At 39.2% G+C, this 15,985-nt stretch overlaps 1 long non-coding RNA gene across 1 annotated transcript in view; it reads right to left on the bottom strand.

The window, feature by feature from the left end:
• Positions 1–1,014: 1,014 nt before the first annotated feature.
• Positions 1,015–15,985, bottom strand: part of LOC131507112 (uncharacterized) — a 111,668-nt gene continuing 96,697 nt past the window's right edge. The window contains exon 3 of the long non-coding RNA XR_009259334.1: positions 1,015–1,170. This is a non-coding gene — a long non-coding RNA (uncharacterized LOC131507112). The remainder of the gene's footprint in view (positions 1,171–15,985) is intronic.

The following is a 15,985-nucleotide window of genomic DNA, read 5'->3' on the forward strand; positions in this document are numbered from 1 at the left end:
AAGGAGGTGAGAGAGTCAAGAGGACAGTCAAGGATCTTACTCTGGAGCTCTGGGCTAAGAACAAGGTGACACAAAGGCCTAAAGGACCCTCTGCAGAACCAGAATGTACAGAAACCTTGCTTCTATGGGGGTCCAAAATATTTCAAGGATGTTTCCTTGGAATGAATTGCTATCAGGAAACCCATATGTGGATTATTATGAATCACTCAAATTGTTATAAACACAAAGGACTTAGCATAGTTCTTGGTAACCAGCAGGCCTTCATTAAATGATAGCTGTCATTGTGTTTACTGTTACCATTATTATCAACATTAAATGAGAGAAGGAGGTGAGAGAAATTAAAGGCAAAGGAGGGCCCTCTGTGGATTATTTCTAAATTATTCTAGAAAGGATGAAAAAACATTTGATTTTCTCTGGATGAGCTGAACATAATCATAAAACTGATATAGCTCAGCAGATTCATCTGAATTGTCTGAATTACAACTGGAGGTGGGGCAGGGAAGCCTCTAGATATGAGACTTCTAGAGCTGGGGTAGGGACTAATGAGTCCTCACATCAGTGCATGTTCACCCAGGGTGAGAGCCCAAGGGTGGCATGTGTGCACGTGTGAACAGGGAGGTGATGATGTCAGAGCATTTAATCGCCATATACCTATGCATTAATGTAAGTAGGAATACTAGGAAGGGAGCCTGATACATTCTTCTAAAGTCCGGGCACTTTATCTGTTTAACTTATTTGACACTGACTGCAGTCTTCTAAAGCTTGTATCCTTCCTCCCAATTGCTATGTGAGAAGATAGGGGTGCAGGGAGCTTGAGTGACTTTTCCCAGCGGGTATTGAAACTGGGATTGAAACCCAGGCAATCAGTCCTCCAAACCCCTGCATTTATGTAGTCTTCTTCCTGTGCCCTCTTCCCTTGATGGTGTTATTCCCTAAGCTCTCCTCTGTGTAGAAGCAATATTCATTTTACATGGCACTGTAATTGGCACATGTTACATTTGCAGGAAAACTGTCCCCTTGTGAACACTGACCTGAGCTTTTTGAAGTGGTTTCCTCGTGAGTGTTGTTTATCATCACTGAGCAGCTTGTTGTTTCTCAGAGTGCTGGTGAGTATGGGTGATGGCACGTAATTTAAGCAGTCTGAACTTTGGCCACAAACCATTTGTGTCGCTAAACAGAAGAAGAAACAAAGGGAAATCAAGCATACAATAATGGTACAAGTGCTAAATGGCAAAAATCATGATTTCTCAGTTTACCCTCTTGGTGAATACTCTCCCAAGACATATTCATTCCTTTCATTGTTTTCTTTACAAAGAGCATACCTTATACATCTACTAACGTTAAGCATATTGCCTCTGCTTTAAATTGGATATTTATTTTTCATTTAAAATAATGTGTCTAAAAATAGTTTTAGTGTCTAAAACTAATGATGCTAAAACATTTACTGTCGTGCTGATAATTTCTCCAACTCTGTGTGCTGCAAAAATGCAACCAAGCAGAAAAAAAAATAGATTCTAGTTAAATTGACAAGATTTATATACTTTTTAAAATTGAAGAAAGTTAAATCTGGATCTTCATATTACTGGTTTTCATTAATTCTTGCTTCAACATTACAGAATTAGTGGGGAAGAAAGTGTCCTTTCAGCATTCTGTCTCTTCACATATATTCATTTTTAATTAGAAATATTTCCGGTTAACTAAAATTAGGTCATACTAAACCTTCTAAAATATGACACTTAAAGTTTTGGCTGACTTTTGCCGTCTCCATAACATGTATATACAAAATGAAGAATAATTCTTATCATAGATTTCAATAGTTTTATTCAGAAAAAAACTCCCACATTTACTGTAGTTCCCAGGGCGTCTTCTACCTGTTCATAAAAGAATTACTCTGTGAGAGAAATGTTCAAGGAATGTATGAGTCGTTTTCCAGGCAGTCACCCACTCCATTGTCTGATGGTTAGGATTTAGCATTTCACAAGTAAAAACATCACTTTTTCTTATGGTTAACAAAATCTGGATTTTGAACACGAAGAAGGCTCAGAGCAGCAGAGTATTGTTGGTAAAAGGTGAGATGCTAGAAACCATTCTGCCGCCTTTCATTTCAGTGACTTCCCACCACTTCTGTTCACTGTTGGTGTGTATGCTATAGGTGTGTCCGCCTTCACAACTTTCCACTTGCGTGGAATTCCATCTGTTTAATCAAACCGAAACAAACTGTAGTGTCAAGGTCCTTGTACCTTAAAAGATTTCCTTCCTATTATCTTGTTAACCCATTGCATCATTCAGAAGAATAAATACCCCAGCTCAGCACACAGGAAATGTAACAAAAAAAAGAAAATAGACAATATTAAGATATACACATGTATGTGTCACACACACATGCACACATGCAAAATATATGGTCTGTGTAACGGAAGAGTCAATGATTTGTTAAACACATATAATGATGTCTGCCTAGTGCATTTAAAATTATAAGCCCTGCTAACTGGAACTTGAATTTTTTCTCATTTTTTCAAAGAAGGTAATAATGATATAATGCTGAATTTGCGATAGAACTGTGTGGCAGGAAAAAGATGTAGCGGGATTCCAAATTCACTCCCAGCACACTTACATGTGCAAAGGAAATGCAGCTCCTTCATTTCTCTATGGCTGATTTCATTCTCCTTATGAGCCTCCATCCTGCTGGATAGAATGGACATTTCAATGCACCAACATTTGAAGAGTATCCTTTTGGTCTAAATTTCAAACTATTCATGTATGATGTGAGACCATCAATCACAGCTGGTTAATGTTTTGTTTTGGGCAATTCCAACCTTTAGTGAATGCTCAGACTTTCAGAATGCTTCTTCCCCTTTGGGGTAGCAAGTGGGTGCATGAGGGGCTTCACTGTGCTCTCTGTGGCCTGCCTGGCCATGCACTGGCTGGTGTCCTCTGAACTCTGGCTCCCCTGCTTCTGCCCCTGGGCATCTTGCTGGTGGCTGCTCCTGAAGTCTGAGGCTGCTCTTTCAGGTTGGTCTGAGGCCAAGGTTTCTCTCTGGTGACTTGGCTCCTGAAGGCTGGCTGCAACCTGGCTTCAAAGCTATTTTGCTTTGCCTTGAGATTTCTGCCAAGTTGGACAGCCAACACCGTCTGCTTCCTTCTGCCGCCCTCCTCCTGCCAGCAGAAACTTCAGAACTCACTGCATTGTCTGAGTGCCAAGGGTAGCTCAAGAGGGCTAGCTCCATACTCTGCCTAAATGTGTAGTAGCCCAGCATGCACTGCAAGTCAGTGCTCTCCCATACAGGAGTAGAGCTGTTCAGCTTATCTAGCAGATCGTCCCTGCTGGGGCTTCAGCCAAGAGGAGGAAGCCAGCATTCCGTCTTTCCTCACCTGTACCCATTCACAGCTTCCTTCCATATTTCTCTTCCAGATTTCTAATCCTCCCTCCTTACTCCAAACCTCACGATCAAGTCACTGGATCAGCTTCTCCCCATGTTAACAGGACAATAAGGAATTTAGAAACAGTGTTTTATTTTCCAACAAATTCAGAAAAAAATTCCTATTTTGGTTTTCGTCGGGGGGGGGGGGCGGGCGGAAGATAAATAGTGAATCTTTTTCTTTGCACTCCTGCCACAAAAAGTTCAAACACACAGCCTTCCTTCCAACTCCACCTCCTCCCCTTTCCCCTGGACTTTTCTTCAGGTTCCAAATAGGAAAGTCCAGTAATACATTTCCAAAAGATATTATCCGTGTTCTATGTGCAAAAGGAGCTGCAGTTTCAAGGGTCTCTTAGGTTAATAAATCGATAAAGGAGTCATATTGTATTCTGAATGTTAGCAAACCTTAATAATCGAGAGATCTTCATTTATAGCTAGACTCATTGTAGCATTTATGTGGCAGCAGAAAAAAGAAGGCTTTTAGAAATTTGATATCTGATGGAATTGTTGTTTTTCATCTTATTTTATAGAATTATTTCTTATTTCATGTTTGGGCATCCTAAAATAACTTAATGACCCTCTCTGTATTAATAAAATGTGACTTATAGTTCATTTAATCAAGAAAACTTCAAAATAATTCAACATTCTATTTGGATGTCTATTCAGATTTCAAAATAACTCAACATGTATTTGGAAGGTGACCTCAAATTTTATCACTGAAATAAGATTCTGAATTCATTATTAAATCCAAAATGAGGTTTTAGGTAAGTACCTAAGATTCTGTATATAATTTCCTTGTTTAAAAAACCTGTCAAAACAAAACTTCCATTTAATTGTCTACCTTGAACTTAGGAATTTTTCAGGTCCATGAAATTATATGCAATATTTAGTATCTACATTTTTATGGGAGGAAAATCATAGCTTCTATCAAGTCATTAAACCAGGGATTCTGATTCCCAAAAAGGTTAAATTTTCTTCTGTGCTTTAAGCCCAATAATATTGAGTGGACAATCAATTCTTTGAGAGAAGTAGAGTATAAATGACAAATTGCACTTTGCAATGAAATAAGTAGGTTGAAGATTCTTATTATGAATAAAGTACTACTTTGTTAAAGGTAAATAACTATATAGTTATGTAAGTTTTCCTTCACAAAAGATATAAAATCAAATGAGCTCAAGCTGACTGGACAGAGTGCAAACTCCTTAGCGCTATACAAAATGCCGTCTACAGCTGACCTAGCATAGTCTTCCCAGATTTACCTGTCACTTTGCCCTCACTCTATATCGCAGACAAATCCAATTCCTCTTTCCTCTGAATCTCTCATGCATTTTCAAGCCTGTTCAAAATCTGTCTGGCAAACTTCTTCCTATCCCTCAGTGTCTCTTCCTCCTCCATATGCATAGTCACCATCATAGTGTTCTGAACATCTCGTTGCTGTAACAGCACGCTGGATTGCAACTGTTATTTCCGTATCCTTACCCACTATTAACAGTGACTATCTTGATGACCAGGACAATATTATATTCATTCCACATCCCCAGGACTGACCACAGTGCCTGACATAGAGGAGAAACTCAATACATGTTGGTTGAACTAATAATTAAAGATGAGGATTTAAGAGAGTTAATAAAGGACTCTGGCAGAGGACAGTGGGAAGAGGCTTAGCCTTTGGACAAAGAAACATGAATTCACCATATTCTCATGACACTATCAAGAATGATACATCATTGTCCCAACGAAGATATTCATGTATCAGCTGGGAATAGTGGCAAATTAGGGCTGCTCAGGCCTTATGACAGAGTACAACACCCTTCTGCAAGGACACCTGGATTACATCAGGACTCCTGAAGGCCTCCCATCTACCCTCTCCTATCTTAGCCTCTGTTACTCCTCCTTCTCATTTCTTTTCTTCCTGCCCCCCTCCCTTCCCTGTCATTACATCATAAACCATCCCTGCCTGCCACACACACATACCAGGACCCAGATAATGTCAGTCATGGTGGGTTGTTCTGGGCACTCTTCCACAAGCCAGTGTTACGGATGTGCCTGTTGAAGCTTACAGTTTGCAAAGCACTGTCACAATGTCACATATATCATCTCATATGATCTTAATTTGGGCCTAGTTATGTCAGGTCAGCCACATGTGGGAAAAACCATAGCAACTTAAGTCATCCAAGGCAGAGTACCTGGAGGAGCCCAGCCTGGGACAAGGTCTTTTAACTCTATTTGCACTTTGGAGTTCATGTTGTAAAACAGAGTGAAGATAGATGATGGTGTCCTTAGTATAACCAAATATTAATAAAAATGTTTTTGTTTTTCTAAAAGTAATTAATAGACAGAAAAAAATTAAAATACATAAAGGCTATATAGTGAAATACAACACATCCTTCCTTACTGCAGCCCAAGATCTTTATCCCTGCTTTCCCAAGGTTACCACCTGAAAAATTTCTTGTGTATTCTTCCAGAAACATCTTTAGTGTATGTGTGTGAGATACATAATTGTGATTTATAAAAATATTATATGTATTTATAAGTGTACACAACCAGAAATAATGCATGCTATAAATATACCTCTATATACAAATATAAGAACATTCAAATGTAAAAAATATAACATATAATCACACACATATAGCTATATGTATACATACATACATGAAATAATTCTACATAAACTTCTATCTATCCTACCTATATGTGTTGTTTGTATACATATGTATGTATGTATGTATGTATGTATATACACACACACATATATTCATATATATTCATATATCTATCTCTATCTATCTATCTATCTATCTCTATATCTCAATCTATCTCTATCTATATCATCTATATCTATAGTTAACTATGGATCTGAATGTTAAGGGGCATGGCTGGTGGTGAGGCTAGTGACATTATTATTTCTGATCATTCGCCAAATTTAATGAAGTGAATCAGGGAGCAGTTTTTTTGTTGTTAGAGAAGATAGCTGTTTATACAGTAGTGTCAGATCTTCTGTTGGGCCCAGACTGGTTTGGGCAGAGTCTTCTTTCCTAGGAAGCTTGGTCTGTGGGTCCCACTAGAAGTTTTTCTGCTGTGATAGCAACTGCTGTGACCATTTGGGCTTCAAGACTGATCTGCTGGTTTCTTTGAAACACACCTATGGATGTGCTCGATGGAGTTGTCTAGAGTGGTAATTGACTGTTTATTGACTCCACCCAGCCTCCCTGCCAGTGAGTGGAGGGCAGTGTTTCAATTATTTTTGGTGCCCTAGCACAGACCCCACACCTCCTTGAGTGCTTGTTGAAAAGATCTGAAGCTGTAACTGGCATTTACAATAGCTCACTGGCAAAGTCTACACAGAGACCTTGGAGAGGTAGATGTCTTTTCTTACTGAATAGTCATCAAGGGCATTCTCTCTTCTAGATACCATTTGGAAGTAGGTCATTTATCTTTAGTGCTTCTAGCTTCCTCTTCTATCCTCATACTGTTTGAAACTAGCAAATGAAAGCAAGCCATTTGGTGTGATTTCTGTGCTTGACAGCTGAGGTTATTTTGGGGGCGGCCATTGATTTATGTGCTGAAATATTCACACAGAGTTCATGTACTCTTTGTTCTATTGGGGAAGAAATAACCTCGAATCTCTTAGGAAGCACGCAGTGAAAAAAGAAAATAAAAAAATGGAACAACAACAACAAAATGGAAAGAAAGATAAAAGACCAAGAACTTCAACTCCATAAACTCATATACATAGATTCTTTAATGACATAGTTGCTAGACTTGGAAGCAGTAAGATTGGACTGGAACACACCAACTGGAAACCTGCATTCAGTCCTAGCTTCACCATGGATCATGAGGCAGGACTGCTCCAAGCTTCAGCTGCCTCACCTGTGGCATAGTCTAACTGGGAAAGAGAAGTCTAAGTAAATACAATAGGGGTACCTATGCTCCCATAAAGTTCCAGGTGGAAGAATCATTCATTTATCCTGTGTTTGGAAGAGAGCAGAAGTTAAAGGGATATGGATTTTGACCCAGTTTAAGGAAGAACTGTCTACTATAAAGTTTTCAAAAAATGAAGTAGACTGCTTTGTAAGGTGATAAATTCTCTGGTACTGGAAAGATCTGAACCATCCTGGATAGAAGAATGTCTTAGGTGGTTTCCAAGTTCCCTGACATCCCTTAAGAATATGATTCTGTGACTAGTCTAAGGCAGCACTATCCAATTAAACATTTTCTGCAGTGATGAAAAAGTGATATGTCTGTACTGTCCAAAATGGTAGTCACTAGCCACATGTGCCTGTTGAGCACTTTAAATGGGGCTAGTATGGCAGAGTAAATTAATTTTTAATTCTAGCTAATTTTAATTTAAAAAGCCACACATGGCTAATGGCTACCATAGAAGTCTGGCTCTGAAATCCTGCATTTTTCTGGCTCTCATCATCATGACCTGTCACATTATCATCTCATATTCTGTCCTGGACACTGTATATAAAATTGCTTTATTTAGGATATGATCTTTCTTTAGAGGGAATTATCTTTTGAGAAAGAAGTAGAACCCCAAAACATGGAAGTGGAATAAAGAATAAGAATAGATGGCAAATAAACTATTGCCAAACTGGAAAGTGCAGCCAGAGAATCTATTGAACAGCCACAATAAAAACACTGGTGTTTCTAAGAAGTCTAAAGATGTGAACTCCCCCTGGTCGTGGGGGTGGGAGAGAAGTAGCTCTGAGCTCAGTGCTCCCAACCAACATACTGTTGCGCTGAATACAGGATTCTTCCCGCAGTACACGCTCAGTGGGCTGTTCGTCTTTTTCCTACACGTTTTAAGAGCACTAGAGATTTAGAACAATGTGATAAAGTAACCTCAGGCTTCATGTTACTTCACCAGAAAGAGGAAGTTGTTTGAATTAGAACTTATCATTTCAGATCAGGAAGAGGCCTCAGAGATTATATAATCTAGTCTCTATATTTTATACAGAAGAAAACCAAAGCCTGAAGCCCAGAGAAGGCTTGTGTCTTGCCACAGTCATGTGGTTATTAATAGTAGAATATTTCATTTGTGAAAAAAAAGTTGGTGTGTAATAAATAACACATAGTTACTCATCGAAAAGGTAACCTTTTTCTTAAAAATAAAAACAAAAATAGTGCTTCCCAAGAGCTTATTAGAGCTGAAGAAGAGTCAAGGATGTTGTTAACAGCTTTCCTGGGGAACGTTTCAATCCTCTCATGTTTTCTGAGAGTGTGACAGAGGCCTTTACTGGAAACCTGTGTGGAGGACTGGATTGAACTCCTGCTCACGCTTGCCTTGGTCAAGACTGTGTCTCCTCAGACTTGATCCAGAGGGGAACTGCAGTGTACTCAGGGGCTGTTGTAGGGCTGTATTCTCTCCAAACAAGGCTCTCTGGGGCAGTTCCCAGGAAGAAATTCTTCCCTCTCATAGTTCATTGAACATTCTTGTGTGTCCCCTAGAAAATGACAAAATCTAAACAAACAGGTTCTATTTTCAGTTTGTCTTTCTGAAAACCAAACTTCACCCACATGAAACTAGCCAGCAGGCTTCAAATGCTGAAGGCTTCTAGGTACTTTCTGAGTTTGCTCTGACTCATGTCTTACCTACATTTTTATCCTTGATTTAAACAAAAATAAAACAAAATAAAGCAGAGAAATGAGGGCTGTCTTTCAATGTAAACTATTTGATTTTTCCCACATCCTCATCTTTTCTCCATTACCACGTAAAACTCTTTTTTCCTTGAAGTGGGTATAGAATTCAGATAACCAACATATTCGGAAGAATATTTATGGAGCATTTAGTATTTAGACATTCCGCAGTTCAATAGAAGGTACTGTCATGTCAAATGCTATGATCTAATCACATTTCTTTTCATAATGACTAACAAATTATCATTATGTCACTTGCCCATATAAAAACCATAATTGGCTTTCTTCTGGGATCTTTTTAGATTAAATATGACCTCCTAAGCCTAGCAGCTTATCATTAATGTTTTCTTTCCTTCTACATATCAAACTACTTCTTATTTTTTTTAAATGCTTATTTATTTATTCCAAAAGAGAGTGTGACAAGCAGGGGGTGGTCAGAAAGGATCCCAAGCAGATTTTGCGCTGTCAGTGCAGAGACGGGCATGGAGCTCAATCTCATGAACCATAAGATCATTATCCGAGCCAAAACTAAGAGTTGGATGTTTAACCGACTGAGCCACCCAGGCACCCTTCAAACTACTTCTTAAATTTGCCCCCAACCCCACTGTTACTCATTCCTTTTCAGCCTGGCTATTCTCCTTGCCATGCCCCCCTCCCCGAAATTCTTGTTTATGATCTTCTTTATGCACTCCCTGCATGGCATTCCATACCTCATTCCCTCTATTCAGGACTATCCCCTCTTCCAAGAATGGGCTTAAAGCTGATTCTCTTCTAGAAACCTTCCCATCTAAGCCCATCCAAGACTTGTATTCTATCACTTATCTACTCTGAGAGTCCCAGAGCGTTTTGTTTTGCTTTGCACTATTTCCATGCAAAAAGCTGTAAACCTTTAGAGCTAGGGATATAGGGTGGGAACAGACTACACAGATACACAGGTGGCTCTGCCACTGTCAGTCTCCAAATAAAGACTGGAGTTCAGATTGGCTGAGTGACATGTCCAAGATCTCACAGATTTAGAAGCCACATCTCCAAGACCACTGCTCATTCCATCACACTACACTGCCTTTTAGTTTTGTACCTGTGTTATACTAATAACTGAGAAAAATATAAATAGTATTACATAATACATAAAGAAAAATTCACAACTGCATTAGAGTGAGGCTTATGTTTTCATTACTAAAATTGCGACTGTGACAGAGACTGCTGGGCCATGTTTCTCAGTCTTCCCAGCAGTGAGATGCAATTGTGAGACAGTTCTGATGAATGGGGGGTGGGTGGGGGGCTGTGGGGGAGGGTTGAAGTAATGTATGTAGCTCCAGGTCTGGCCCATAAAAACCTCCTCACATACCTCCATGCCCTCTCCTCTTACTCTGATGGTGGATGTTGGGCTCCAGGATGACCTTGGAGGCCAGAGTTGAAGATGGTGGAGTCATATGATGAAAGACGCTTGGTCCTGTGATTCAGGAGAGCTGCCTGATGATTCAGAGCACCCATTTTGAACTGTGTTATGAGCAAGACACTATGAAGTTAACAACAGACTGTGTTCAGCCACTTAAATTTTGACTAGCATCTACCCAAACTAATATTCATTCATTACATAATTCTTACAACATTCATATAAACTAGGTATTATCCCCATCTAACAAATGGAAAACCCAAAATGACAGTGGTCACACTTCTCACATGAGGCACAGCAACGATATGAACCCAAGTCTATCTGATTCCACATGCTGGGTTTTTTTTTTCATGAATACAGAGGTTCCTGTGATGACAAGATTCAACTTACAGACTTAGATAAGAACCATTTTATGCACCTATGCTGAAATGCATCAGTTCTGGCCACTACCAACAGATGGCAGTAGTGGCTGCCTATAGATAGTCACTGAATTTATGAACAAAAGGATTTAGGAATATCATAAAATGAAACATAGCCTCTATGTGCATGGAGGAGTTTCTGAATGCTTTGCTGCCTTTTCTCTGTGAGGAGTGATTTTACCTTCTTGAGAACTATCACTGAAATTTATTCAAACTTGTGGGCCTTTAATTCTCTCCTCTGACAGCTGAGGAAATCAGCCTAAAATCATTTGCAATCAGTACATTATTTCAGACTCTGACATTCCATTGTGTGTGTGTGTGAGAAGATAGCAAGAACTGACCCTGTAAAGAAATTCACACTGAGCTGTCCCTCTATCCCTAGGGGAGACACGCTGGGTAGTAAATTATGTTCTGTGATTACTCTTAGCAATGGGTCAACAGGGCTACAACTAATACCTGTTTATTATTTATTTATTTATTTATTTATTTAGCTTCTTTATATTAAATTTTTTTTAACGTTTATTTATTTTTAAGAGACAGAGAGAGACAGAGCACAAGCAGAGGAGGGGCAGAAAGACAAGGAGACGCAGAATCTGAAGCAGGCTCCAGGCTCTGAGATGTCTGCACAGAGCCTGATGAGGGGCTTGAACCCACGAACCATGAGATCATGACCTGAACCAAAATCAGACGTTCAACGAACTGAGTCACCCAGGCAACCCTAGCTTCTCTAAATTTTAAAAATTTCCTCCAATAAACACATGTAATTGTACAATTAAAATAAGATTACAGATGGACGCTCAAAACCAAGCAAGCAGTGTGAGGAACACACTATGAAAAAATGAAGCAGTATGACAGAATGGTTGACAAAAAGGTTTTGGATCATGATAATCCTGGTTTCAAGTGTTCCTATAGAACTAGGTAGACTAGAGAACTAGAGAAATACAGATTATTGAACTGTCCTGCATACTGTGGTTGCTGCTTATCCACATGTGGCTATTTATTTATTTTTTTATTTATTTTTTTTTTTTGTTAAAATTTTTTTTAATGTTTATTTATTTTTGAGACAGAGAGAGACACAGCATGAGCAGGGAAGGGGCAGAGAGAGCGAGGGAGACACAGAATGTGAAGCAGGCTCCAGGCTCTGAGCTGTCAGCACAGAGCCCGACGCGGGGCTCGAACCCACGAACCGTGAGATCATGACCTGAGCTGAAGTCGGCCGCTTAACCGACTGAGCCACCCAGGCGCCCCACATGTGGCTATTTAAATTTAAATACAACTAAAAACACACTTCCTCACATTAGCCACATGTCAAGTGCTCAATAGACACCCCACTGAACAGTTCAGATATAGACTAGTTCCACCACTGCAGAGAGTTCTACCGCAGGCTGATAGTCCAGAACTCCACAGAAAGGCCCTGAAAGTGGAAGAAGAATTGCCAGAGTCAGAGCCTTCTGGCCAAATACTTCCTTCCCCAATATTAATTTATTAAAAAACCATTAAATGGCAACTATGTGACATATTAATGGCTACAATTTATTAAGCATTTAGTACGTGCAAGACATAATGCTAAGCCCTTTGCACACACCATTTATCTAATCCTCACGATCTAAAAGGCAGGTATTATTAACTATTATAATAGTTATTATATTATACTATTAATAATTAATATGTGTATCAATTATTATAATTCTTAATTAATAATTATGATTAACTTTCTTTTTAGAAGTGAGAAAACAGAGGCTCAGAGAGGTTGAATAACGTGCCTGAGATCACATAGCTTGGAAGTGGCAGAGCTGGGATTTAACTTCAGCATCTGTCTGACTCTGTGCTTAACCAGTAGGCTCCACTGCTTTCCCCCTTATCCTACCTCTCTGAGGCACAGTTTAAGAGCTGTGGAGATATGCAAATGTATGCAACAGTAACTACTTTCAAAGCCTGTTGGTATACACCTAGTTGGGAAATAAATGGATAAACATGTATAAAACTACCTATAATTACAGAACAAACTCTGTTAAAGAAAAATGATAGATATGGTAAAAAGAAATATGGAGTGGACTGGAGGTAAGAAAACCAATTAGGAGGCCATCGCATTAGTCAGGGCATAATCAAGATAAGGTGTAGGAGTTGAAGAGTGGAGATAGTGGAAATGGGAAAAGGCAGGGAGGAAGAACAGTTAGTATTCAGGGACTATTTGAATTTATCGAGAAAGAAAAAAAGGGAGGTATGGTTACCAGCCTTCAACATGAGCTCCCTCCCCAGTGTTCCTTGCCTCCTGGTACTCATGCTTTGGTGAGTCCCTCTCATATTAGAGCTGACCTGTGTGACCTGTAGGACATGGTACAAGTGATGGCATGTGACTTCCAAGCCTAGGTCATAAAAGACAATGCAGTTTCCACCTGCTCTTTTGGTTTGCCCACTCTATGGGAGGCCAGCCACCATGTTGTGAGGTCACTCAAAAGTCCTACAGGGAGATCCACATGGGGATGAACCTGTGAGACATAGTAAGTGCTTATTATTGTTTTTAGCTGCTAAATTTTGGGATGATTTACTGTGTAACAACAGATAGCTAAAGGAGGCATCAGAGTATTTTATGATTTCAAACTTCGGTGATGATAGAGCTAATTATCCACTTTCTTTCTTTTCAAAACATAATCCATACAAACAAGCTAATTTGTGATCCAATCCCATGTAGACTTTTATTCAAAGAAACAGCTGTCTGGCAACTGAAAAGTAGATACACACTATTTAATCCTTTACAACAGTCTCTCCTGAATGTGCTGGAGGGGGGGACTACTTTCAGAATACTTAGCTAAATTTCTTTAAAATCTCATTTCCCCATCTTATCCTCTATATTGCCTTGATACCAAATTAGTTCCAAAATTTGTCTTCAAGATCTTTTCAAAACGGTGTACCATAAACTCAAGCTGAGTAGTCTTTTGTCACTCTCTTCATTGATCAGAATTTTATTATGGGGAATCTCTATTAACCTTTGTCTTTTCAGCTTTCCTATCCTCTCAGTATTTGTATTCCTACAACAAAGCAGAGCTCAGGAACCATCCCTGAAAGCAAAGAATCCTCTTTTAGAGGGAAAGAGTGGGGGAGACAGAGTGAGAGTGTCCATGTCGCAACTGCAAATAAGAAAACAAAAATTCCTGGGGCTCCTGGGTGGCTCAGTCGGTTAAGTGACCAACTTTGGCTTAGGTCATGATCTCACAGTTCATGAGTTTGAGCCCCGTGTTGGGCTCTGTGCTGATAGCTTGGAGCCTGGAGCCTGCTTTGGATTCTGTGTCTCCCTCCTTCTCTCTGCCCCCACCCCGCCCCCACTCTCTCTCTCAAAAATAAATAAACATTAAAATTTTTTTGAAAAAAGAAAACAAAAATTCCTTGCAATTTTTTGTTCATATGTATGTTCGCCACAGAAACCAGTCTCAGGAGGTAGCCTGGTACAGATGAATTCATTTGCTATCTGTATGACACTTGAGGATGTCACATAGCATTTCTGTATCTCAGTTTCCTCATTTGCAAAATGATAATATCTACCTGATGGCTTGTGGAAGGATAATAGGAGTTAAGGCACAGAAAGCATGCAATAGGTATTAAAGTCTAAAATATCTCAATTATTGGAAATTCCATGTCCTTAAATGTTACACAAGGGGTAAGTGATTTCACATGTGAGTATTTGAGTATTCCTTATAAAACATGCTTTGTTTGCCTCTTCTCATATTTTGAGATAGCTGTTTCTATGATTGTTAGGACAACAGGTGGCTGTGATATTGCTGTGGAATTGAATAACATGCATCACATCTGGACCCAAAAGCTGTAAGCACATTAACTCTGATTTATATCACGTCATATGTGACCAACACCTTCTACAACCAAGTTTTTTCATATTTTTATGCATATTTGTTTCTGATTATGAATATATATAATAGTATCTATCTAGTGTAAGCATTCACCTCAACTCTCCAACTATTTTTTGGGCCCCCACTATGTACCACAGTTCTTGGTATTTTGTTTGCATCAAGGCACAAAAAACCAAAGACCTGCCCATTGGATGGAGCTTACATTCTAGTGGGAGAATACAGAGAATAAATAATAAACATATAATATTAGTAAATTATATAGGATATTAGAAAGTGATCATTACAACAGAAAAATAAGGAGGGTCAGAAGTGAGGTGGCAGGTGGCAGTTTGCTATGTAATAAAGCTGTCAGGGTAACTTCATGGAGAAGGTAAGATTTGTACAAAATCTTGAAGAAGTGAGGAAGTTGGCCAAATGTTCCAAACAAAGGGAACAACTAATGCAAAGGCCCTTGGGAGGCTGTATTCCTGCATTCTGAAGAGATAGCCAGGAGGCCAGTGTATTTGGAGCAGAGTGAGAGTCAGAGATCTAAGGGGCAGCAGATCATGTGGGGTCTTTTGGACCATTGCAAAGATGTACCACTTATCCTAAGGGAAAACCCAACCACTGGGGAGTTTGAACATAGGAATGACATCATCTGACATATTTAAAAGAATCCCCCTGGCTACTGAGTGTTGTGAGGGGAGGGTAGAAGCAGGTATAGCACATAGGAGTCTCTTGTAATGCTCCATACCGAGATGATGTAGGCTTGGGCAAGACTGTAGTAGTGGAGGTGAACTACTACTCCACCTACTTTATAGATTTCCCCTAGATATAAAAAAACAATTTTGATTCTCAGATAACAACCAGCTGATTAAACAACTTTTTAATATTCTAGGAACAAAGTTATGTTATCTTGCATATTTAGAAAATGCTCATAAACTATAAGGTCATTCCCATCCAGTCAGAAAAAAATACCTTTAAACACACAGTGATTGTGAGTTATGCCTCAAATCCAGTTCTAAATTAGAGATTAGACCAAGTTCAGAGTTGCTCTTTCTTTCACATATCTCAAACCTCCCTCTCTTTCCCACCATAGAAGAGTATAAATGTGGTAGACAGCATAATTAATGAGCAGTAGGAGAAAATTATGGAGACCATCATGATATGCCTTGAAAATGGATCCTGAAAATAAACTGTATATTTCTTCTTCATAATTTTCTCTACTTTCAAGAAAAGCAATATCAGGATGGTGAGAATTTC

The sequence above is a fragment of the Neofelis nebulosa genome, chromosome 3 (assembly GCF_028018385.1).
Source record: "Neofelis nebulosa isolate mNeoNeb1 chromosome 3, mNeoNeb1.pri, whole genome shotgun sequence".
NCBI lineage: Eukaryota > Metazoa > Chordata > Mammalia > Carnivora > Felidae > Neofelis > Neofelis nebulosa.